Genomic DNA, 25840 nt, shown 5'->3' on the forward strand with positions numbered 1-25840 from the left:
TAAAGCGAGAAAATACCGAAACATCTGTAATTTTTAGCATTACCGATCTAAGACGGTAATTTTTTTTACCGAACTCAGGGTCTCTGTTTAAGTATGTAGTCAAAAGGTACAACACAATAAACACTTTATCTTCCACTATGCAATAAGCCTCCTCCATCAAAACGGGAGCCACTTCCAATGGTTTCATTGAAAGTCAGTATCGCCAACGGGGGTCAGAGCGCTTCCATTGCAGCAATGGACGTAAAACGTGTTCAGCACTCACACACTCATCGCGAAACGGTTGCTTTCCAAAGTCGACGACGCATCGACCGAACGAACTGCTGATGAAGAACAATGAGGAGGATAACACAATGGCTGCTGCCGAGTAAACAGACGATCGCGTGACGCACATCGACAGTGGCCTGCTTCTGTCGACAGCTGAGTGAACACTGATCTACCACTCATTGTAGCACGGAAACTAAGTCCGATAGCAGCGGGTGCTCCTCACTATTTGATTTCATCAAGCTTAATAACCTCTGATTGTCGTCAATATAACCCTGTATGAAAGACCAAAAACGGGTTAGGTGGATCCATAAACCAAAGGAACCTATACGTCTCCACTGAAAAGTAAAGAATCTCCTTCCAGCAGTATGATCAAGGAATCAAAAATATCTCCAATGACAAAATGACAAGCGATCATCGAGTCGAACGATAACGCTTTGTCAGAAACGGAAAGCAATATTGATATAATCTTCTTCTTCTTTTTCATGACACAGCTCTCTTGGACCGGTCGAAGGAAGCGACCAAATTGTTGACAAGCTGCTTCACGAAGTAAAGCCGAAGGTGATACACGTGTGGTAATCAGGGTTGCCAAGTGATTTTTTGAAAAATCTGGCTGTGTAGAATAAAAAGTCTGAATTTGTCTGGATTTTCTTGACGATGAAGATTTTTATTATAGGGTGTCCCAGAATGTCTAAACACGATTAAAAAAAAAACGATAACGTAACTCTGTTTACAGCAAATTCGATTATTATTTAACATAGAAAATCCGAGATCCGATCAGTCGTAAGCCAAATTTTGGATCTCACGCTACTCATTAGCTTCAGCACAGATGCGTTTCCAACAATTTTGGCTACTTTCTCCCAGTCTTTAGCAAACTTTGTAACGGAATCCGCTGCCTTTACATGTTTCCGCAAATATGCTTTGGTCAGGGCCCAAAAAGCTTCGATTGCCCTGGCCTGGATACAGTTTGGCGGATTCATCTCCTTGGGAATAACGATTTGGACCTTGTTGGCTTTATACCAGGCTACCGTGTCCTTGGAGTAATGAACCGACGCCAAATCCGGCCAAAACAGTACTGAGGCGTCGTGTTTGCGGATAATGGATAAAAGACGCTTGTTTAAACACTCACGCACGTAAACAAAAGTTGTAATTGTATCCGTTGTTACAATTTGTTTGGAAAGCATACCACACTCACAAATGGCTTGCCATACTTATCCGCGTCGTCAACACTTCGGCCATCACGAACGGTATAGTACTGATCACCAGGAAGAGTTTTGTAATAAAATTTAACGTATGATTCATCGTCTATAATCACGCACACCGATTTTCCGCACAGCAATTGGTCGTATAACTTCCGAGTCCTCGGTTTGACGGATGCGGCTTGTTTTTCATTCTGCTTTGGCTTCTTCTGCTTCTTATACGTCTTTAGACCCATTCTTACCTTGGTCCACTGGACGTTACTTTTCGAGAACTTTTTCTAAAATTCACATTTTCTGTAGCATAAGTCTTATTGTATAGCCCTCGAGATACGTTAGTATGATTAGCCACATAGCATCAAAGTAAGATCAATTCATTGCCTTTCAAATACTACAAAGACAACTAAAATTGGACAAAAATGGCAGAAACAACATTCCCAGCTATTGTTTTAAGCGTGACCACAAACTTTTGAACGATTACACCATACTGTGGCTGACCTTGATAGGTCTTTTTGTTCATATCTCTGCAACTTGTTGTTACGATGTTGGTATGTGGCTCAACATATTTTCCCGTGTTTATATACTCAAACTTCTATTGAACTTACAACAGCGAAAAACCATGCTGTGAGGTGACCCCGAACTTTTCATCGATGACTATTGACTGAAATTTAGTTTGTAGGTAACTAAATTCCAGTCAATACCGTTAAAAAATAACCTATTTTTATTGGTCGTAAAAAAGCACTGACAAATTTTCAGAATTCATTCTAAAGTCGGCTTAACATTAGTTTGGAAACAATTCAAAAAAATGTTCTTCAAAGTGACTGTATCCTGAAAATCTAGTCCTTGAATTTTTTTTAACGTCCAAAATTTTACTTTCTATCAACGGACGAATTCTATTTTTTCCCGATTTATAATCGAAATTCACGTGTATTTTCCGGTTCACTGGTCACCCTGAAACTTTAAAGTTCTTCCGCAAATCCAGGCCGTAAGCAAATTTGTTCAAATTTGGCACAGTTGTTGGGGACCTTAATAAAGGTCAAACGAGCAATGGGGAGCAGGGGGTTGTTATCCACAGTAAAATTTGAACTTGACCCACCCTACCCAAGTAACATTGAAACTTTTATTGAGGTTTTAAAGCACTCTACAAGTCTAAATCATGGTCTACAGAACCCTCTTAAAGCCCAAATTGTTACTTGGGTAATGCCCAACGATTTTTTTTTGCGGATCAGAAGCAGTAATTTAAGAGCAAGAAAGGTGATTATTTTCCATTTAATTCCACTTAGCATTTTGTATCCATACAGATTCGTATTTCGACTACAATGTGCAGAATTGCTTCAGTGCAGCAAACAGGAAGTTCCAATATCATGAGCGAAATCACGACGGTGTCCGAGATTTGTGCTCCAGAAATCTTTAAGTGATGGGACATATCAGCCTTCATGACAGCCATTTTTGAATTCTGTAAGGAATCAGCTTAACCCGTTAAATATTAATCTATTTGGTCAGTAAATTTTAGTAGAAGATACAAATTATGTTGAGGTGACCGATCGGAAACTTTTGGGAAATTTATTAGGAGAATATGGGGTCGTGCTTTATGTAAAATGTTTTTTTTTTTCCTTTGGTTTATTTTTTCCGTCGATCTTGTTTTCCGTGCTGAGCACCAATGCTACCGACGTGCCAGGAAGGCAGCTCCCACATCTGGACCTTACCTATCGACCCATCAACTCATGAACCGGGGACCAACGGCTTTACTTCCCATCCGAAAGAAGGCCTGTTAAAGAAGAAATGTTATGCCTCAGAACATCCCGGCGGCGCCGACTGGGATTGAACCCAGGCCTGCTGGTGTGAGAGGTAATCACGCTTACCATTACACCACCGGCACCGTTATGTAAAATATGTGTAAAAGTGGATTTTTAAATCCATTTTGAACAATAATGTTTATGATGTATGTATAAAATATTCAGAAACTTGCTTACACTAGTTCAAACACCGAACATATAACAGGCGTAAGTTTTGAGCTCATTTTTCAATGGAATCCCATATTTCAAAAAATGTTCAGATCTTTCATTGAATTTCGAAGTAGAATAGGCTCAACACATGTGCTACCCAAGGGGCAAGACAACTTCAGATATATTTGAAAATATCATCAAATATTTCTAAATATCAACGAAAATATAAAAGTATTTCCAAAAACTAATTCATGTAAAAGACAGAGCTTTTTATGCTGAACAATGTTTGTTCTACGGATACTTATGTTTTTAAGTCTATGTCAAGAAAATGAAAGCATCAAAAAAGTTATTTTTGATATATGCAGCCAAGGTGTCCTGCACAGAGTGTCGACTCAATGAAGATAATTATCTGATATTCCCTGATTTTCTAAAAAATTCCAGGTACAGTACCTATCCGTTTATGGCAAGACTTATCGACTTTCCTCAGATATGTACTAGTGTTTTCTGGACATTTTTACATTAAATAGCACATGAACCTCTAACCCATGAAAAAATGGTCCAGTACAATCTCAAATTGAATAAAGCGTTCGATACATTTTATAGAATGCAAAAAAACAGAAATTACGTGTTGCCAAAAACGGGCACCGGGCATTTTTCTTTAATTCACAAATTTCAAACGTGGTAAGCGCCAGGTGATAAGTTCAAGCAGTAACGGGAAATTACTATGATTGACAACGATGTGTGAAGGAAACTGCAACCATCTCGGTATCAATCTACAAAAAAGGCTTTCATAATCGCATACAATTTTCAGCAAGTTCCGTGATCCGTTTCTTACCTCGATTTACTCCATGATACGAGAAGATATCTTTGACATGGACATTTTCTCACCCTTAGAAGTTGTTTTGTAACTGTTTCCGAATTCTTAGTTCAGTTCTCCTACATCTTGCATATGAAACACTTGTCTTTAATCCCATTATAATTTTCTTTGAGTATGTTGAGACCCAGCTTCACAAGAAAATGATTCCGAATTATACGCTTAACCTAATCGATTGGAAATCGTAAAAAGAGCGCTTTCATCTCTAAAATTCTGTAAGTTAATTCAATTTCAACAGCAATAGCAACAAGGGGCCTCCCTTAGCTCAGTCGGTAAAGGCACAGCCAGGCATGGAAAATCATTTGCATTCATTTCGTGCATTCATTTACATTCATTTGTCCCTAACTTTTTTCATCAACCGAATTTCGCAAAATGATGTATTGAGTTATTGTAGGCTTCGTTATTAACTACAACTTTTGTTAAAAACTCAAATCCGTGTCTCTTATGCATGACGAACCAGAGCCAACAGAAGCCACTACTGTTTTTAAGTGAATGTATTTTACATTCACTGAAAAACAGTAACAAGTTCTGCCCACTCTAGTTCGTGATGCATAAGAGATACAGATTTGATTTATGGCCAAATTTGTAGCTAATAACAAAACCTACAAAAGCTCTTTGCATCATTTTGCGGAATGCTGTTGATGAAAAAAGTTAGAGGCAAATGAATGTAAATGAATGCATGAAATGAATGTAAATGATTTTCCATGCCTGGGCACAGCTACAGAGTAAGACCATGCTGGAGGTGGCTGAGTTCGATTCCCGGTCCGGTCTAGGAATTTTTCGGGTTGGAAAATTTCTCGACTTCCCTGGGCATAGAGTATGATTGTACTTGCCACACAATTATACTAATGCAAAAATGGTAGCAGGGATCGAAAGCTCTCAATAATAACTGTGTAAGTGCATTTAGAACACTAAGTTGTGAGCACGCAATAAGCTAATATGCCATAAGCAATAGGCTTGAAATGCGGTTGACATTTATGTTAATAACTTTATAATAAAGGATGATATATAAAATAATGGGTATTTATTTGATGAGTCAAACCATTTTGATAATTATCAGAGTATAAAACTTATACATTTGACGTATATAGGTGAAAAAGGAAAAAAAAACAATTTTAGAGGTTAGTTTTCCTAATTACCCGATATCTCGCTTAATGTGAGTCATAGAGTTTCAATGTCAACATTTCTCAACACTTCAACTTACACAACTTTGCCATAACTAGGATGCTCCGTTCAAAAGATAGACTCGAGCACTACCTATGTGGCGTAAAAATGAACTAAAATGAAACTTTCAAAAGATGGCGCTTTTAATATTGAGCAACTTTGTAGAACATTGTATCGCTGTAGAAAGCAAACCAACGTCGCTAGAGTTTTTGGCCACGCGAATGGCTTCGCTGCCCCACTGTGGGACGGTACTAATGGATATTTTTTGTTGCTATTGAAAATTTAGTCGATTGCTGAATTTATGTATGGGCCCAAATTAGGGACATTTAGGCCGACATTACATACATGCTCCTATATGCTCCGACTAAACTTACACGTTTCCACTATGTCGTCCCACAAAATTACGTATGGATATGTCACAAGAGAAGCACGCCACAGTGGAAATCCCGATCCATAGTTCAAACACTTATCCCAAATCAAAAAGAAGCACATATAAGATTAGTTACAATACCATATACACAAATGGTGTTTAACATTGTTCCCTGAGAAATGCTTCAATGAAAACAACAATGAGAGCTTGTCACGCAAATAGAAGGAGCACCGTTGGGCACTTTCTGAAATATTTCAATAGTATAATTCCCTTGCAAGCCCAAATAAATCGATCTGCGTAAAAGTAAATAAAATAAGAGTGATTTGCGGCAAAACCCGCCAGTATCACACCCAACGTCAGTGCCTATACGTAAGCGTACTCTCAAACAAAGGAGTAACAAGTGTGAAACTATCACTGCTGGACTAGATCTTTGGTTTTATCATGCAGTGGTTCATCAGAGAGGGGAAGCTTAGTAATCCCCATTGCCTGCCCATGGCGCCATTCTATCGCGGCATGAGCCAGCAACGCCGGCCATAAACCTACCGTCTCCAATACTCCACTATAAAGCATGAAATTAAGCCCACCCACCAACAGCAAGGTGCAAAAACTAGCCAAGGGGAGGGAATTCTGTTGAGGACATATTTAGGTCAATAATTTCACAATAATGATTATAAACCGTCATCATCTGATTCACCGGTCCAAATTTAGCGTAATTGGTACGATGGCGATCTACTGCGAACAAGTGTCGATTGTGTAATTGTCGAGAAGCTGTATACAAATTTAATCTTAACAATCGATCAGCTGAGTCAATGCGTTGCGAGATGATATTGTTTAATAAAGAAATCTTTGCGTAATCCCGACGTTCTTTCAATGTTTGATTGCTGATCAATAAACAACGTGCTTCATATGACGGGAGAGGAAAAGCCGTCCAACTTTTACGTAGTGCATGTAATAAAAACTGATTTTGGATTGACTCTATTCGTTCTTCATGCTTTTTCATATAAGGTGACCAAATAACGCTACAATATTCTAATATTGACCTCACATAAGCAACGTAAAGTTATTTTATTGTATAGCCCAAGTAACAATTTAGGTTTTATGAGGGTTCTGTAGACCACGATTTAGGTTTGTAGAATGCTATAAATCCTCTATAAAGCTTGCAATGTCTCTTGGGTAGGGATCTTTAAAGTGGAGACCGAAACGTTTTTATAAAATTAAGCATATTGCCTGCTCTATGCATTATTGTGTTGTAATGGTCCACAAATGTCGATTTAGAATCTAGAATAACACTTAAATCTCTTGTATTTTCACATTTTTGAACATTTTTATTACCTAATGTAATACGAAGAATTTGTTTGCGTTTCTACTGTACGTTATATTTAAGATTACATTTTTCTTAATATTTACTTTCAATAAACTTTTACTACACCATCTGTAAAAAAAACATGTATTTCATTCAAGGTTGCAAATGCTCATTTCAGCTAAAACAATGTTTTTCTAAATTATGAAATAATTAGATGCCATGATCATATTTTGAATTGGTAGGATCAGGCATACCAAAAGTACCGCCTCATGACAGTATTCCAACGGCTGTCGCTTTCTTTTCCCTACGACAGCCTTGAGATTGAGCTATAAGCGACAGCCCACAGTGAGGCTGTTATACGACATGCAACGTTGCCGTCTTGTGCTGTTCACGACAGCTTGTTCTTAGTCATGTATTTTGTTCGTTCGGCTATGACAGCCTCGGATGGTCATTCGTAACTTTCCTCGTACATACAACAAGCAGTCCGTCAAACTGCCGATTCGTTGCTGCTGTCTTTGAAATTTTGTTTGTGTGTCGTAAGACTGCTACTACACTAGCAGTGTGGCGCCGGAGCTCGTTCGTGCTGCCCATTGCAAAATTTTCATCCGATATTTTTTTTTAAACGCACGGTCTCCGGCGAAAAATATAAGCCTACCCGACACCAACCTGACTTCTACCAAACCCCAACCCGATGTTGGCCCGACATTGACCCGACATAAACACAGAATTAACCCGACATCGACCCGAGATTTGGCCGATGTCGACCATAAATTGACCTTACATTGATCCGACATCGGGCCGACATATCTGTTCGGGATCATTCTTCTGGGTTTCTTCCATACTCCACTGCCGTATATCAATTTTTTTTTTTCCCTTGGTTTGTTTTTTCCGTCGATCTTGTTTTCCGTGCTGAGCACCAATGCTACCGACGTGCTAGGAAGGCAGCTCCCACACCTAGACCCTACCTATCGACCCATCAACTCATGAACCGGGGACCAACGGCTTTACTTCCCATCCGAAGGAAGGCGTGATCAGAGATGTTATGCCTCAGAACATCCCGGCGGCGCCGACTGGGATTGAACCCAGGCCTGCTGGGGTGAGAGGTAATCACGCTTACCACTACACCACCGGCGCCGTTTGCCGTATATCAATTGTATATAATGTCTCGTGACAGCCTTTTCGTGACAGCCACTTGGGTAAGCTGAGGGATGTCGTCGGTTTGTGAAGGCTGTTATGACGACAGAAACATTGAGAACCTGGTCATAAAGAAATGTATAAATACAGCCCATTCGGTTCACTACGTTCCAAGCACGATGATTTTAGCAAAGCGGGTATAGATGCGACTGTTCTAATACAGCTTTCATTCGTTGATGCGTGCGCTGTTATCAATACACTTCGAATTCAGATCTGAACGTACGGTAGGCAAGCGGCAGTAAATCACACAAAGCAACAGTCAATTCAGGTATAAACCAACTGTCGCGAGGAGGCTGTACTTTTTGGAAGCCTGGGTAGGATACAAGAAGAGGTTGCAAAGAATGTGTTTGACATATTAAACCTGCTTATTTCACTTCATGAGAGTCACAATCAGCGATTTTTCACAAACTCACTCACTCACTCAGCGATCAGAAAATCGCTGATTGTGACTCATAGAAAGCAAAATTTACAGGTTTTATGTTTCAAACGCATACTTTGTAACCTCTTCTTGTAAGTTACAAGTAAAACATGCCATCATACCATCTTTTGGTTTTATTATCCCGAAAAACATTATTTTAGCTGAAATGAGTATTTGCAACATTGATTTCATTCTGAAACACATTCATATCGTTATCACTTCCTATTTCTAAAAATAGCTTCATGTCATCAGCGTATATATGTACTCTGATATTTTTTTTTAAATAAGAGGTACACTGGTGGACATAAGTATTCGTCACACGCTCATTATCATTGTTCATGTTACTTTACGGAAATTGTATTTACTATCAACGTAATAATTCGAGTGAAAAAGACTCTCCGCATTGTTCTTTAACTGATGAGTCGAAGTTATAAAAGAACCATTCGATTTTTCGTAGATACTGGCCATAAAATACTTCAGTATCCTTTTTTTGGGTGGACAAAAGTGTTGGTAGGCCCAGAACAACGGTTCAGGACATAATCAAACGATACAAAAATGGCGAAAACCTCAGCAATAAGGCTAGAACAGGACGTCCCTGCAGGTTGACGGACAGAGAAAAGCGAAAAATTGTACAAATTATTGGGAAAGAACCGAAAGTATCTTCATCAAAAGTGCGAGCGGAGTTACTGGAGTTCAGTGGAAAAGAAGTTAACTCCAGAACAGTGCGCAGAGTGTTGAATAAAGCCCAGTATAATGCGCGTGTGTGCCGTAAAAAACCTTTAATAAGTAAGGTTAATCAGGCTAAGAGATTGAACTTCGCAAAAGAGTACCAGAATCACCCAACCAGCTTCTGGAACAAAGTGCTATTCTCCGATGAAAGTAAATTTAATGTTTATAGATCAGATGGACGAGTTCTGGTATGGCGGAGACCAGGCACTGAGCTGCAGAAGAAGAACATCCAAACTACCGTCAAACATGGGGGTTCATCAGTGATGGTCTGGGGTTGTATGGCTGCATCTGGTGTTGGGGAATTGGTGTTTATTGATGGAATCATGAAAAAAGAGGAGTTTGAATATTTTGAAACAAAATATGAAGCAAAGTGCTGTAAAGTTGGGCATAGGGGACGAATTCTATTTCCAACAAGACAACGACCCGAAGCACACCGCGGAAGTTGTACGTCTTTGGCTTCTTTATAATACTCCTCACCAGCTCAAAACACCACCCCAGTCACCGGATATGAATCCAATCGAACATCTGTGGGATGTTCTTGATCGGCGCGTTCGACAACATCACATAACCTCACAAAAACAGTTGAGAGAAATCCTTCGTGAAGAATGGTATAAGATCGAACCCTCGGTCTGTGAAAAACTGGTTCACTCGATGCAAAACCGATTGAAAGAGGTCATCAGACAAAGAGGATTAAATACAAGTTATTAATAATTTGAATAATTTCCCCAATGATGATTTTCCAGAGAGATTTTCTTAATGACGAATACTTTTGTCCAGCTGAATTTAGAGTAATTGTTAATGTTTTCTCAATATCATCAGCTTACATTCGTTTTGTTGGATTTTTAATAAAGGGAACTGCGAATGAACCTTGGTTGTTTTATTTGAAGTACACTTTGTTACGAAATAAAATCACACCGCCTAGAAAAATATCACGAAAACATGATACATGTGCACGACGAATACTTATGTCCATCAGTGTACATCATTAATGTACAAAATAAAACGAAGGGGACCTAGATGCCAGCCCTGGGGAATCCCTGACGTGACATGAATTGGCTTAGATGTTTTCTCGTTGAATCTTACAATTTGCTGTCGATCAACTAAATACGATTTAATCCAGGTGAAGAGCTTCACCGCGATTCCCATTTTTTCAAATTTCAAAATCAGCATTGGGATATCAATTCTGTCAAACGCTTTGCTGAAGTCCGTAAATAGAGCTTCCACTTGGTCAGGGGTGTCCATTGCATTTAATACGAAGTCCACAAATTCCAAAAGGTTTGCGGTGGTTGAACGGCCTTAAAAAAAAGTCGTGATAGTAATCCCACGATAATTTCGAATAACGGATTTTTTACCAGATTAAATTATTGCTCCATTTGGGGATTTTTCACTTAAATTTGACACATCGAAAATAAATTAAATGTTCGAAAATCCCTCTGTGTCTGTCAAAATTGATTCCTTGTCTGTCAGCAGGTTCATTTGAAAATTTTCCATCTGTCAAATTTAAGTTAAAATTCACCAAATGGAACACAGCCAAAACGAGTTTGGTATGTTCAGTTAATCAGGGTGGCCAGTGAATTTTCATTTTGAAATTCCCGGTTGAAATCTTTAAAAATTCCGGGTTGTTAATATTCAACAAAAAAAAAAAACGAAATTGAACGCATTTTTAAGAACGTGCTGAAAGGAATTTACTGAAAAGATAAAAAAAAATGTGATTTAAGAAGATTCTCAAGATTCTGGGGCTTTAAAATTTGTGTAAAGTCTGAAACTAGAACTTTTTTTTCAATATTTGTGATTAATAACAATCTTCGTGATGCAAGATTTGGAGTAAAAATAATTAAAATGTGAGATTTTACAAGATCACAAAAAAAAAATCATACTTATGAGTCGTGGAGTTATAATTGTCAAGGCTTTGAGAGTTGAAAGCATTTTAAGGGTTATTACAAATTACAGAACAATCTATAGAATTTTGCAGACAAACCCTGGAATTTTTAAGTAAAATTTAAAAGTATTCAAAGTTTTGATTTCAAAAAATATTGAGGAGGATTCCCACATAATATTCGTAGGAGCAGTTTTGCAGTATGCAAGTTCTAAATTAAATTGCTAGGTCATTTAAGAAGATTTAAAAAGAAGTTGTGAAAAACAAAACTTTGCGGAAAATTCCTACGTTATTCTGAGGAAATTTTTATGGGGATCGTGAGGAAAATGACGGATGAATTTTCAGAAGAATTCCAAGAGAATTATGATCAGAATTCAACAAGAAACAGAGTTCTAAGATTGTTCTGGTAATAATTTCAACCCTAGTGCGAAAGATTCATCACAGAGCTCCAATAGAATTGATTGCAAAAAAATTTGCTGATAATTAGAAAGAAATTCTTTGAAATACTCCAAGGGGTTTCTTAATAAAATTTCTGCTGTTTTGAATTGAGTTAAAAAAACTATTTTAAAAAGATTTTCAAAATAATCAAAGTCTCCGGATAGGCTCAAGGGAATTCTAAAAAGGATATCAATTAAATTCGTAAAAGGGGTTGCAAGGTAATTCCAACAAGAATTCGGTACGGTAATTATTACGCGGAGTATTTTCTGGTTTATTTCAGAACAATTTCAAGATAATTCAGAGCAGAATTCCAAGTTAATTCTGGAATTCATATCATGAGAATTTTCGGTTTTTACAAATATTTGTTTCCAAAGTCCAGCATCTTCAATATTTTCTTTTCAGGACCATCTGAAATTGAAACGACAAAATCAATTTGAAATATTGCAGAGAGATTAAATTCTAAAAAGAATAATACGGGAAACGGACGTTTGGCGTCACTAAATTCCAATTATTTAAAATATGACGAAAGAAATGTTTCCTTTAGGGTAGAGCGCTACTTCGTCGTAATCGCCCATTTCCGTTCTATCGATCAAAAAAGATCAATTCACCGTGCACAAATCAAAAATAGGTTTGTTCCGATGCGTTAGTTCATTAGCTACAACATAAATCCTGTTAGAGCGCATTGTATGAATATTTACGCTCATTGTTCTCAAAACAAAAGAGGCGCTCCTAGTGGATCCCCTTTTTCTACGTTTATCCGTAGGACGAAGAAAATCTAATGGCGTTTCAATGCGTTAGGACGGAATTGAAGCTCGTAGAACGAATTTAGAATCAAGAAGCAGTATTAGATTTTAAACAATATCTCAACAGTTTGTGACTTTTTTCAAATGCAATGGTACGTATAAAAAGGTGAATAAATTTAGAAGCCATCTTTGACAGAAATTTTCCTTTTTTTGTTTAAACTCGTTCAGAAAAGAGAGGTAAAGCGCGGGTTGTGCTTAGTAGGACGGAAATTAGATCAAAACCCCTATCAAGAAATTAGAAGATTATCGTTAGATTTCCAACAATTTTCTAAGAAATTGCCTACATTTAGGCGCAACTATGAATTTCGAGAAATCTATTTGGGCATTTTTTTTTTCTACATGATTCCCTGTACCCGATTACATAACGATCCTCGATTAGCCTGGCATCACGGAAGCTGCTTGATGCGTATAGCACCACTGGACTCAGACAAATGAGTGGAATTGCAAATGAAAACAATCGTACGCTTGATCTATGCTTCGTCAGTGAGGAACTTTGCGAGCACAGCACAGTTATGCAAGCTCCATCATCGCTCGTTAAAATCTGCAGGCATCATCCTCCTGTACTGATGGAATTCAAGATAAGTCCACAGCAACGCTTCCAAGATACCTCTGAAAGCATCGCTTATGATTTCAGAAAGGCTGACTTCAACAGCATGAACGAGTTCCTCGCACATGTCGATTGGGTCGAGGTGCTTCAAAATTGTGATGCCAACCTCGATGCGTCGACCATATCTGGTATCCTGTGGTATGCCATCGATTAGTTCGTTCCCGTGAAGTCTAGACACGAGCCGGCTAAGCCAGCCTGGTCAAATGCTGACCTCAAGCATCTTAAGACTGTGAAGCGGGCAGCTCTCAGACTACATAGCAAGTATCGCACGGACTCCACGAGAACGAGATATATGGCGGCGAGCACTGAATACAACCAACTTAATAATCGTTTGTACAACGCATATCAGGACCATCTGCAAAGGCGCTTCAAGACAAATCCCAGAAGTTTTTGGCGTTACATCAATGACCAACGGATGGAATCCGAACTGCCCTCTACGATGACCAACGGATTGTTCGAAGCTGATTCCACCACTGACATCGCCGACCTGTTCCGTTCTCAATTCAGCAATGTTTTCACTAATGAACACATCGACCCGCAGGCTGTAGCCGTCGCCACCAGAAATGTTCCTCGACTTTCGGCCTCTGGGCTACAGTTCGTGATCACGAACGATATGGTTATATCAGCCGGAAAGGATTTAAAATCCTGCACGGGATGTGGTCCGGATGGGATTCCATCGCTTGTCCTCAAATGCTGCGCGGATACACTTGCAACACCGCTAGCAAGAGTATTCAACCTATATTTGGCTACTGGTGTATTCCCAAACTGCTGGAAACAGTCGTATGTTTTAACAGTTTTCAAGAAAGGCTGCAAGCGGATTGTTTCGAACTATCGGGGCATAGCTGCGTTGAGCGCCACTTCTAAGTTGTTTGAGGTGATCGTTCTGCATAAGCTGGTTCAGAACTACGCACACTACATTTCAGTTGATCAGCACGGATTTATGCCTAACCGTTCGACGACAACTAATTTGACTTGTTTCACTTCGTTCGTGATCCGCCAAATAGAAAATGGTCAACAAGTAGACGCTATTTACACAGACTTATCCGCGGCGTTTGATAAAATGAATCATCAAATCGCAGTTGCTAAATTCGACAAGCTGGGAATGAACAGTAACTTGCTTTCCTGGCTTCGATCCTACCTAACCGGTCGAAGTATGTCCGTCAAAATTGAAGACCACGTTTCGCCCTCCTTTCCGGTTTGGTCCAGTGTTCCCCAAGGAAGTCACTTGGGGCCGTTTATATTCTTGCTGTATATGAACGATGTCAATTTCATCTTGAAATGCCTAAAACTCTCGTATGCCGATGACCTGAAGCTTTACTACGACGCGTTTTTTCTGCAACAACAACTGGAAGCCTTCGCTGAATGGTGCCATATTAATCGAATGTCGCTGAACGTGTCCAAATGTTCGGTTATTTCATTTGGCCGCAAGCAATCACTCTTCCATTGTAGCTATGCTTTGGGAGGCGTGAATCTACAACGTGATTCGACAGTCAAGGACCTGGGGATTCGGGTTGATACAAAATTAACCTTCAAGGATCACGTCGCGTACGTTGTGTCTAAAGCCTCATCGCAACTAGGACTTTTATTTCGCTTTGCAAAAAAGTTCAAGGACGTTTACTGCCTAAAAGCTTTATACTGCTCAATTGTATTCGTCTATCGTCTGGTCTCCTTATTACCAGAATGAAATTTAACGCATCGAAGCTGTTCAGCAAAAATTCGTCCTGTTCGCTCTACGTCATCTTAGGTGAAGAGATCCATTCAACCTGCCCAGTTATGAAAGCCGTTGTCTACTTATAAATCTGGAATTACTAGAAGCAAGACGCAACGTGGCAAAAGCGTGCTTTGTTGGGAATCTTCTGCAAGGCAACATTGACAATCCTACGCTTCTTAGTCTCTTGGACATCTTCGGTCGCACTCGTTTATCACCATCCCTCCGGCAAGAACTAATTATGGCTTACACGAACCTTTGCGAAGCATGTCCCGTGTATTCAACCGGTGTTATTATGTGTACGATTTTAACGTGTCACGAGAAACAAATAAGCGTAGTTTTAAACGAGTTTTATGTTAATTTATGTTATTCGTTAGTTTTGTATTTAGTTGTAGAACAAGTGTCATTGGGGTAAACATTTTACCTGTTGACTGATAAACAATAAAGGGCATTCTTAAAACTAGTATTTAAGCTAGAGAGGGTCTAACTTACTTGGCAACCTATGCCTAGGTGGTTTCTAGCAACACTGCTAGTGTAATTAAGGGGAAGCTCACCGGCCCAAAAATAAAAAAATATTTTCGGTACGTTTTTATTTTTCTGAAAATATTGGGAAAAATTATCAAAAATCCAAGAAAATCAATTTCTTCCTTAGATTTTTGTCAAAAATTACATGCAAAAAATTTTTTCTATCCCATCATGAAAAAAAGTTGGACTCTCAGAAAAACCGAAAAGTTGATGTTTTGTGGTTTTTTGAGTCCAACTTTATGTCATAATGACTTATAAAAAATGTTTTTGCACGTGAATTTTCTTTGAAAAACTAAAAAATATGTGATTTTCTTAGAATTTTGATATCTTTTTCCAATATTTTTAGAACAATCAAAACGTAATTATTTTTTTCGGAGCGGTGAGCTTCCCCTTAAGATGGGCGGTGCTCGATTGGCTCTGGCTTTGACAGTTCGTTTGGCTCAAAACCAGCCAGTCGGCTTCTCTCTTATACTAGACCCTCTCTAGCTTAAATCCTAGTTTCAAGTATTGAATATTCAGAATTTTATTGGTGCACACTTTACTATTCTGTTCCATATGCATTCTCGAGAATTTGCGTGAGAAACTATTGAAAAATAATTAAACTACTTTTAATTTTAAACGTTTTTTTTTAAATGCATTCGATAAAATTATGCTGTTGTAGTACTTTTGTCAAAAGTGCATTTTTGCATCTAAATGAAAAACAAAAAAAAACCTTCTGGGCGGTTGAAACTGGTGTAATTTTTGTTGGAGTGCTGATTTCTCAGCTGTAGAAATCAAATGATTTTTGTCAGCATCTTACGAGGAGACGTTCGATGATAAATGAACTCCTGACGTGTATTTTGCTCGTAGTAAATGAACGATATCTGCACCACATAATCTTGTCGTCAAAAGGAAATAAATGCATATGGAAGTGTATGAGGAAAGAAGAAATAATATGATGATTTGAAAGTAGTTAGTTATATCTAGCATCCGTTAACTGGTAGAAGGTGTGTTTTTTTTCAAGCGCGAATTGAAATATAGAAAGATAGAGAATGTCATACAAAGATACTATGATGATACGGAAGAATATGCCGGAAAGGAAGATGCATATGAGGTGTGTTTTACGGTTCACAAATAGGGGATGCAATGCAACAATCAATTCGAATCAGTAGATCTGGAATTAAATGCAACAATATAGAATTGTTTCACTGAGCTGATGTTGATCAGTGTGTCTCTTTTATCGGTCTTTAATTTTGTTTTGGGTTTTGCATATTATGAATCTAGTAGATGTAAATCATACCAAAGGCGTACACCACACACACGCACACACCCACGGAGGACACGTGTGCGAATTCGATCGAAGCTCACGAGCAGTTAGAGAACAGATGAAGAGCGCAGCATCTCAACGTTTTCTTCGAGCAAATCTCAACCAACGAACCAACGAACGAACACACAGAATGCGCGAATGGGCAGGTTATCCGGTTTGTGTCACCCGGATCCGGACCGGACCGGACAGCCGATCAGCAAATTCCTTCACACGTACAGGATGAAGGTTATCCACAGCCGGTCGGGGAGGGGATCCTTAGCCAGGATCTTCCATCCACCGCTGATCTACACAACATATTCGTGACTTTTTTTTTCGGCTACCGAATTACACACTGTAGACACTGTTTAGAACTCTGATTCGCGCGTTTGGACGGTGCACTGATCTATTCTTGCCTTATTTTTTTCCGGTCACAAAATGCAATTATTCAAATTTCCTATGTCGCTGAAACGAAACAATCACGTTGCACTCGGTTATGTGAGTGCTTTGTACGGACGTCGAAGCTAATGCATTGCTTTTCGGCGTACTCTTTCTTGCAATTTTTAGCACATTCATTCACCTTTCCCCGTCCGAAGGGGATCTTCTTATTGCCTATGCATCATCACACAACATATATACATTTATAGACCGCGGATTGGAAACCCCTTTTTGCTTATATATTCTTTTCCGGTGCTACGATTTCACAGTTCATTGGCTTTTCGATTTCACTGTAATTTTCTTTTATTGATTTTTTTTCGTGTGAATTTTTCTTCCTCCTTCAAAACACACAGTCTATGCTTCACGATGAATTTTCTTCAAGCTAACCCGTTAGGCGGTTGACGTCGACGAGGACGACCACAACGACGCTCGTTGGATCAATGGAAAACGTGCTTCAGACGTCTTCAGACTTTTTTTTTTGCCGCTTTTATTTATTCAATGCTTCTAAACTGCAACTAAGTGCGCTTCCTCCACTTGATTGTTCCCTTACACTGGCAATTTTTTTTTCATATTTCATAACCCCCCTTTGGAAGCATTTAACTACGACGACAACCAAATCGCGCGAATAGCACTCATTTTCAACCATTCTTTTCGATAAATCAAACACAACACGACCGCGCGCCGATGGTGGTAAGCAGCACACTTTTTCATCAGCTTTTTCGCTGGTTTAGGCAAACAACGTTGATTTTATTGATAATACTTAGAAGCACCATTTGATATCGATAAGACCATTCTATTTATATTCACTTCGTTATCAGCCAACGTAAAACCGAAGCCAAAAAAAAAAGGTGGTAGCCGTTGCATATGCACTCGATTCTGCAGTCTCTTGGGGTATTGAAAATTTCACTTCACGACGGTGATGTTGCTGTTGTTCTTGTTGTTGTTGTTGACGGGGATAATGATGATGATGATGCGATGTTATACAGTTCATTTCATAGGTTTTGTTTTCGTTTCCTTCATCGCGGAATGCACTTACCCAGTAACGTTTTATGTGATTGTTCGTTTTGTCGATTTCAATATTTGATAACAGGATAGTTAATACAGCCATCACATGTGCAATCGTGGTTGAAGTTTTGTGTAGTTTGCGTTGATTTTTTCCGAAAGTATAATCTGGTATTGTATTTGTTGATTTACAGAAACATCCGAAATCAATCGAATTCATAATTGAGAGGGTTAGAAGGAAAGGGTTGTAAGTGGCTTTGATCGATTCTCTTCATCGACTTAATAGCCACAGTTTTATAAACGGATTTTGCGCTATTTCTGCCACATAGTTTGATAAAGGAGGTTCTCATCTAGAATCCAGAATGGCACACGAATCAAGGAATGTGTTTGCAGCTGAATTATTAACGAAAGAGACAGTCGATGAAGAGAATCGATCAAAGTCACTTACATACCTTTCCTTCTAACCCCCTCAATTCAGTAAATTACGCAGAATTAGACGAGCCTCAATACTTAGTTATTACCATCAAACAATCGAACCCATCAATAGCTTGGGAAACAAATATAATGATTTTCAAAACAGGAATCATCGACGTCTCAAAGTGAACGTGCTAAAATGTTAGCATCATATCAGCAGTGTTACAAAACGCTGGATTTTTGATCCGCAAAATCCGCGTCACCTTGCAATTTGATCCACTACACAGTGATTCAGAATGGGAATTTAGCAGGAAAGATGTCTCATTTATGGCGGTAAGCTCCAACTCGGATTAACATTAAATCCCTTCCCTGTTTGGATGATCTGCAAAATATTTGCTTGGAGTCGTGTTGATTAAATCTAATGTCGACATCAAAGCAGCCGGTGTTTAATCTGAGGATAATCTCTGTTGGAACTTACCACCATTAGTGCCAATTAATGCTAGGGTGTTTCTTATTATCAATGAAATAAAAAAAATATTTTCTATTTGCAGAAATAAGGGTGTACATTCTTCTGCAAAGTTGTAGCTCAGCTAATTTCAAGTAACTTTGTTTAAGCAAACTTTTTTGATACTCGTGAATTGACTGATTTACAGAAATTTTCCTCAATTGCAAGGCTTTTACAAGATTTTCTAAATTTGATCGCGAATGCATTCAGCGAAGTGTGTTCTTAAGAAAATCTAGTGAAATTAGCGTTTCAATTTGGGTTGCCGAAAATAGTTTGTCATGCCGAAGCCGTCATTTCCCCTATGTGACTTTGTAGATCATGCACGATTTATTACTATGTAGGGTAGAGCACTACTTCGTCGTAATCGCCCATTTCCGTTCTATCGATCAGAAAAGATCAATAATATCAATGATTTCACCGTGCACAAATCAAAAATAGGTTTGTTCCGATGCGTTAGTTCATTAGCTACAACATAAATCCAGTTAGAGCGCATTATATGAATATTTACGCTCATTGTTCTCAAAACAAATGAAGCGCTCCTAGCGAATCCTCTTTTTATCCGTAGGACGAAGAAAATCTAATGACGTTTCAATGCGTTAGGACGGAATTGAAACTCGTAGAACGAATTAAGAATCAAGAAGCAGTGTTAGATTTTAAACAATATCTCAACAATTTGTGACTCTTTATCAAATCCAACGGTACGTATGGAAAGGTGAATGAATTTAGAAGTCATCTTTGACAGACATATTCCATTTTTTTTTGTTTAAACTCGTTCAGAAAAGAGAGGTAAAGCGCGGGTTGTGCTTAGTAGGACGGAAATTAGATCAAAAACCCTATACCGGAAATTATAGGTTTTCCAAATCGTCCACGACATCAGTTGATTTGTTCTACTAGATCAATTAAGACTGCAATAATGTCTGCAGTATCGAAAAATGTTCAATCAGATTCAAAGTGTCTATCATCTATTTCCGTCTATCATGCATGATCTATTTCCGAGTAATCCAGATGTTCAATTTGATGTTAATTTGATCTACTAGATCAACCGAGATTGGGACAATGTCTTTAGTATCGAAATATTTCCAGACAGATGCACAGTGTCTATGTGGATCATGCATGAACTATTGTCATGTATACCACAAGTTTTAAGTTCTCCAAATCGTTCTGGAGTTCAGATGATTTATTCTACTAGATCAACCATGACTGGGATAAAGTCTGTAGTATCGAAATATGTCCAAACAGATTCATAGTGTCTATATGGATAATGTTTAATTATTACCACGTATACCAGACGATCTAGGTTCTCCAAATCGTCCTGCAGTTCAGATGTTTTTTTACTAGATCAACAAAGACTGGGATAATATTGGTAGTATCGAAATATCGATTTGGCAATCCTAGAAAATTTGGCGTACAGGGAAATAGGTTGGCATGATACACATAGACACTGCAAATTTGTTTGGACATATTTCGATACTAAAGATATTAAATTAGTCTTGGGTGATCTAGTAGAAAAAAATAACCTGATCTCCATAATGATTTCAGAACCTATAACATCTTGTATACGTTGCAATAGGTTGGGCACGATCCACATAGACACTTTGAATCTGTTTGGACAAATTTCGATACTACAAACATTACTGCAGTCTTGGTTGATATAGTAGAACAAATCAACTGAACTCCAGGACGATTTGGAGAACCTAGAATATCCGGTGTACATGGCAATTACTCGCATATATACAATTCGTTTATGATTTGACAACGAAAAATGCTATGTTCATATTGGAAAAAAAAACATGAAAATGTTTTACATTGGACAGACCCAGGGAGACCCTGTTTATAACTAACTACGTAGACAGCTTTGTTAGCAAGTGTCTATGTACAAGATGTTTCAGATCAAGATCAAATGTCTTCCAGTATGAACCTGCAAATTTCAGTCTAATGCACAAGTTTTCTACAAAAATCAGGCGAGCAAGAAAAGTTTTATTTGGAGTACTACTAGAGTTCAGTTGAAATATCAAGAATCCAATGAAGCCTTCAGACTGACAAAATCTAGAAAGCACTGTATTAGCAGAGTCCGTGATCTGTAAAGAATTTGGAACCCATGACATTCTGCTCGGCACACTGAACCACCGAAACCATGCACTAGTAATCCTACATATGCCGCGGATACACTTGTATGACAAACTATGAGCATGAGCATTATTTGTATAATAAATTATGAGCACATCATTTATTGTACAAATTATGTGCTCATTTCTTTAGTTTCTTCATAATTCTCTTTACAATTCGCTTGGAATATTCATCGGAAATCTCTTGGTATACCATTGATAATTAAGAAATGTATTCTCCCAACATTTCCTTGGATTTCACCCTAGAATTCCATCGGAGTTACCGCTGAATTTTCTTGAAATTCTTCTAAACATGCCTTTGAGATGATCTGTTTGAATTTTCATGGAAATAACCTGAAACTCTCCATTGAGTGTGCTTGTAGATTTTACCAGAAGTTCCTGGAACACTATTAAGAAAAACGTTGGAAATATGCTCAACATTTCCTGCCAAATTCATCAAGGAATTCTCTTGAAACTGTCTTCCAACTTGCTTAAAATTCTGCTAAGAATTTTTTGAACTACAGTTCTGACCCGATTTTGTCAGCTCCCTTTTTTTCTAATGTTCTACGGAACCTATGCGCTTATTATTCAGTGGTTTTATTTCACCAAAACTATACCATAAACATCCACCTTGAAGATGAATGAGAAAGATGTGGAATTATTGAAAGATAAAAGTCTTATGTCCGGAGGGGGTGACAAAATCGGGTCATTACTGTATGTTAAGAATTAGATCGTCGAAATTTCCTTGCAGCTCAACTCGTAATTTCTCTTTGATTAATTGATTGATCGACATTTAAGACATTCTCAGCTGCAGGTCATCATTAGCAGAGGTGGCAACAGTACATTTTTTGAAAAACCATCGTCCAGAGCGAAACAAAACAGCCAGCACACGGGCGACCGTGTATAACTACATTCCAAGCGAACAGCGGAGATAGAGAATAAATAAAATCTCGCAGCCTGATTTTTCCAAACAGTTTATTGTAATGAAATTTTAGCTGCAGGCTTGCGTGTGACAGTAAATTACCAACTCCCTTATTTACCCATAATTTTAACATCAATGCTTATGAGTGGTTAGTCTTCATTCTTATCTTTTAATTCCATGCAATAAACATCAAATAAATGCAGTAATTAGCCAGAAATCAGCAAAATTCTACACGACATAAAATCGCGCGCGCCGCCGGTCTTGTCTGCTTCTTTGTGCGAAAATGTTCTGTCGCTGGCAGAAAACAGTTTAGAAATGTCATGACATTTTTGCCGCTTGCCAGTTTGTTTTTGTGTGTCGTCACAATGGTTATCGCAAAATGTATCAAATGTTATGGAAAAAAATGTTAAACTCCAGGACTCGTGCCACCACTGATCATTAGGCGTAGTTTCAGGATTTTAGACTTATCATCATTAATTTGGCCGTAGGGTTAATTCTCTTTGCATCCTCGTGGAAATTCCCATAGAATTCTCCCTGAAATTATGTATTAATTTAAAATTCTGTCTGATTTGCTTTAGAACCCCATGTAATTCTACTCAAAATCCTTATAGTAGTCTCTTCAGACTAGCTCAGGATTCACCTTTAGTTTCCATTTAACATTTTTTTGAAATAAAAGACGAACCAGCTAAAAGCTGAAAGTCTCTATAATAAAGCAAATTTTTTTTTTTAATTCTTCTAAAATGACCTTAAATTTCTAGTCAAATTCCATTTCCCAGAATTATCCCTAGAATTCCTCCACTATTTTCATCATATAGTGTCAAAGTTTCAGAATCCTAAACTTATGATAAACTCCAAGAGTCTTGATTTTTTTTTTAATCTGAGTCTTTTAAAACCATCGTATTAAGTGCTGGCGTTAGCTTAAAATATTGAAAAAAAAAAAAACATTCTCATGTAGTGTTCACAAAATTTCTTCGTCCGAGAATTCCGTAGATATAATTATTCTCTAATAGAATTTCTATGCTCGATCCATCAATTTGGCGTAGTGTCCTTCGAATAATTTAGTTATAACTTCAACAGAATTTGAAACTTTTAAAAACATTCCAAATTTCTTTAAATTAAAAATATTTCTAGATAAACATATCAAAAGGTCCTATCTGCATTGATTGATTCTCTTATTCGACTTTCTCTTTCGTTAATAACTCAGCAAAAAAATAAAAAAGCCAGCAAAACAGTTCCCTGTTGTATTTGACGTTTTATCAAACTATGTGGTAAAAATAGCACGATGTCTGTTTGCATAGCAGGGGTTATCAAAAGAGGAAGTCGATGAAGCGAATCGATCAAAGCAGATAGGACCATGTGAAATGTTCATCGAGAATTGTCTAAATTATATAGGGTACATGGTGGCTTCGACACCCATTGACCTCGACAACCAATATGTATTGAATGTATTCTAACGATTTCTTAGTCTTTCAGCTTCAGTCTGATTTAATTTTTAAGACCGAGCAAACCTATTTTGCAAGATTTTTCTTCAAATGGAATACACGGACTACAAAATACGGCTGATTTCGAGTTGCCGATAATAGAACAGTTGGTTAACACGCCGAAAAAGAGGCTGCCGACAATAGTAACACTCATCTGAGAAGTTTCGAGCGTTGTAAAAACGCTTTCAACCCATTTTGGGCAATTCTGTCGATTGGAATAGATAGAATAGCAAGCAGTAGATAAATGTAAACAAACAAACACGTCATATGTGTGCGCGACGCTGAGAAATTGCTTATAAAAGTACGGACGCTGCTTAGATTGATTAGAATACGTAATTTCCCCTAAAAGTTGCGATCTTGAAACGTAGGGGAAATGGATGTAATTTCGGCCTAAATGCCCCTAATTTGGGCCCATACATAAATTCAGCAATCGACTAAATTTTCAATAGTGACCAAAATATCCATTAGTACTGCCCCAATGACGCCTTCATCTAGATAAAATTGATAAATAGCAGATTTTTAGCGATGGGCACAATCTTAAATCCATAGGCCAACATTAGAGCCATTTCCCCTACGTCGTCCTTTCGCTGAAAAAAAAAAATAAGATTATGGCCCTTGAAAAATGGGCTAGATTTTCAGGATGCAGTCACTTTGAAGAACTATTAAGATAATTTTGATGAATATTCCAAAGGATTTTTGAGGTGATTTTAGAATTAATTCTTAGGATTTGAAAGCAAGGTAATTCAGAGAAAAAACTCCTAGGGAGTTTGAGAAGGATGAAGTATAACAAGGTGTCCTGGAATCTTAAGGGAATTTTATTTTCCCTGAGACAACTTGGAATTCTCAGGAAATTTCAAATTCCATTATCAAGCTAATTTTTAAGAATAGAATTAGTCCTTAGTTTAGTACATGTTGTATTACTCCATCACTGTTGAGAAATGATGAAGTATTCGGTTTTGATACAGTTGTCATTCTTGCCTTAATCGCAAGGAATCGATTCCAATTGAAAGGTCCCGCTATTTATATCCTTCGGAGTGTTGAAACACCCTCCAAAGGCGCACCCCTTTGTCAGTCAAAATTGGATTCCTTAGCAACCAAATTAAGCAATGACACCGATAATGACCATACATCAGACCAATAGTCTCAACCACTTCAAACTAGGGATCAATGAATAGAATATTAGGAATCACATAAGATGAAGACTAAGTAACTCATTTTTTCCTTGTTTCAAGATCATCCTCGATGGACAAAGCCGAGTCTTGTCACTATCAACAAGGCATTAAAAGTAAATCGTACTTTGATAAATTTTCAAGATACTAGAAGAAAATAAACATTCAAGACTACGGAAATATAATAAATTCCAAGAACCCAGATTTCCAGAGCTTGCAAATTAAGGGTCTTGCAAAAGTTTCAAAGCTTATGATCTTTAATGCATTAATTTGATTAGAATTTCCAAGGATTTGTAGGAATAACTACAAGCGAATTCAGAGGATGATTTTTCAAATGTAAGGAGAATTCCAAGGTATTACTGAGTAGATTTTCGAGGGAATCAGGGTCCTGAGTAGGATTCAAAGTAAATTTACAAGAGAATTCTGTGGAGCATTTCAAGGCAATTCCAAAAAGAATTCATGTAGAGTTCTGACTAAGACTGCAAAGTAATTTTGATGGAACTTTTTAAGGAGAACTGATAGTGAATTCTAAGGAGAACTCCAAGGTACTTGCAAGTAGTGCTCATGCTCATAGTTTGTCATACAAGTGTATCCGCGGCAGCAGAATGACAAAATAAGCAACATTAGCTATGCACCTCTTCGTAGTAGACTCGAGTTTAAATTTAAAATTTAGATTTCAGTATGATAACACATCATAGACTTAAGAGAGATATTTTCAAAACCTGTTTCTATGTTCTGCCTGACTTCCTTTTTCTATATTATGATTCTCACCGTTCAATACCCAGGCATGGCAAATCTTTTGCATTCATTTACATTCATTTGCCTCTAACTTTTTTCATCAACAGCATTCCACAAAATGATGTATAGAATTTTTGTGGGTTTTGTTATTAGCTACAACTTTTGCTCCTAACTCAAATCTGTATCTCTTATGCATCACGAACTAGAGCGGGCAGAACTTCTTACTGTTTTTCAGTGAATGTAAAATACATTAACTGAAAAACAGTAGTGGCTTCTGTTCACTTTGGTTCGTCATGCATAAGAGATACGAATTTGATTTTGAAATACAAAAGCTCTATACATCATTTTGCGGAATACTGTTCAAGAAAAAAG

General features: G+C 37.9%; 1 protein-coding gene across 1 annotated transcript in view; it reads right to left on the minus strand.

Moving 5' to 3' along the window:
* Positions 1 to 25840, minus strand: part of fl(2)d (female lethal d) — a 56649-nt gene that overhangs the window by 16448 nt on the left and 14361 nt on the right. The gene's annotated exons all lie outside the window — the stretch shown is intronic.

Source organism: Ochlerotatus camptorhynchus, unplaced genomic scaffold (genome assembly GCF_037179485.1).
Source record: "Ochlerotatus camptorhynchus isolate MF236.1 unplaced genomic scaffold, CSIRO-AGI_Acam_v1.1 ptg000077l, whole genome shotgun sequence".
NCBI lineage: Eukaryota > Metazoa > Arthropoda > Insecta > Diptera > Culicidae > Ochlerotatus > Ochlerotatus camptorhynchus.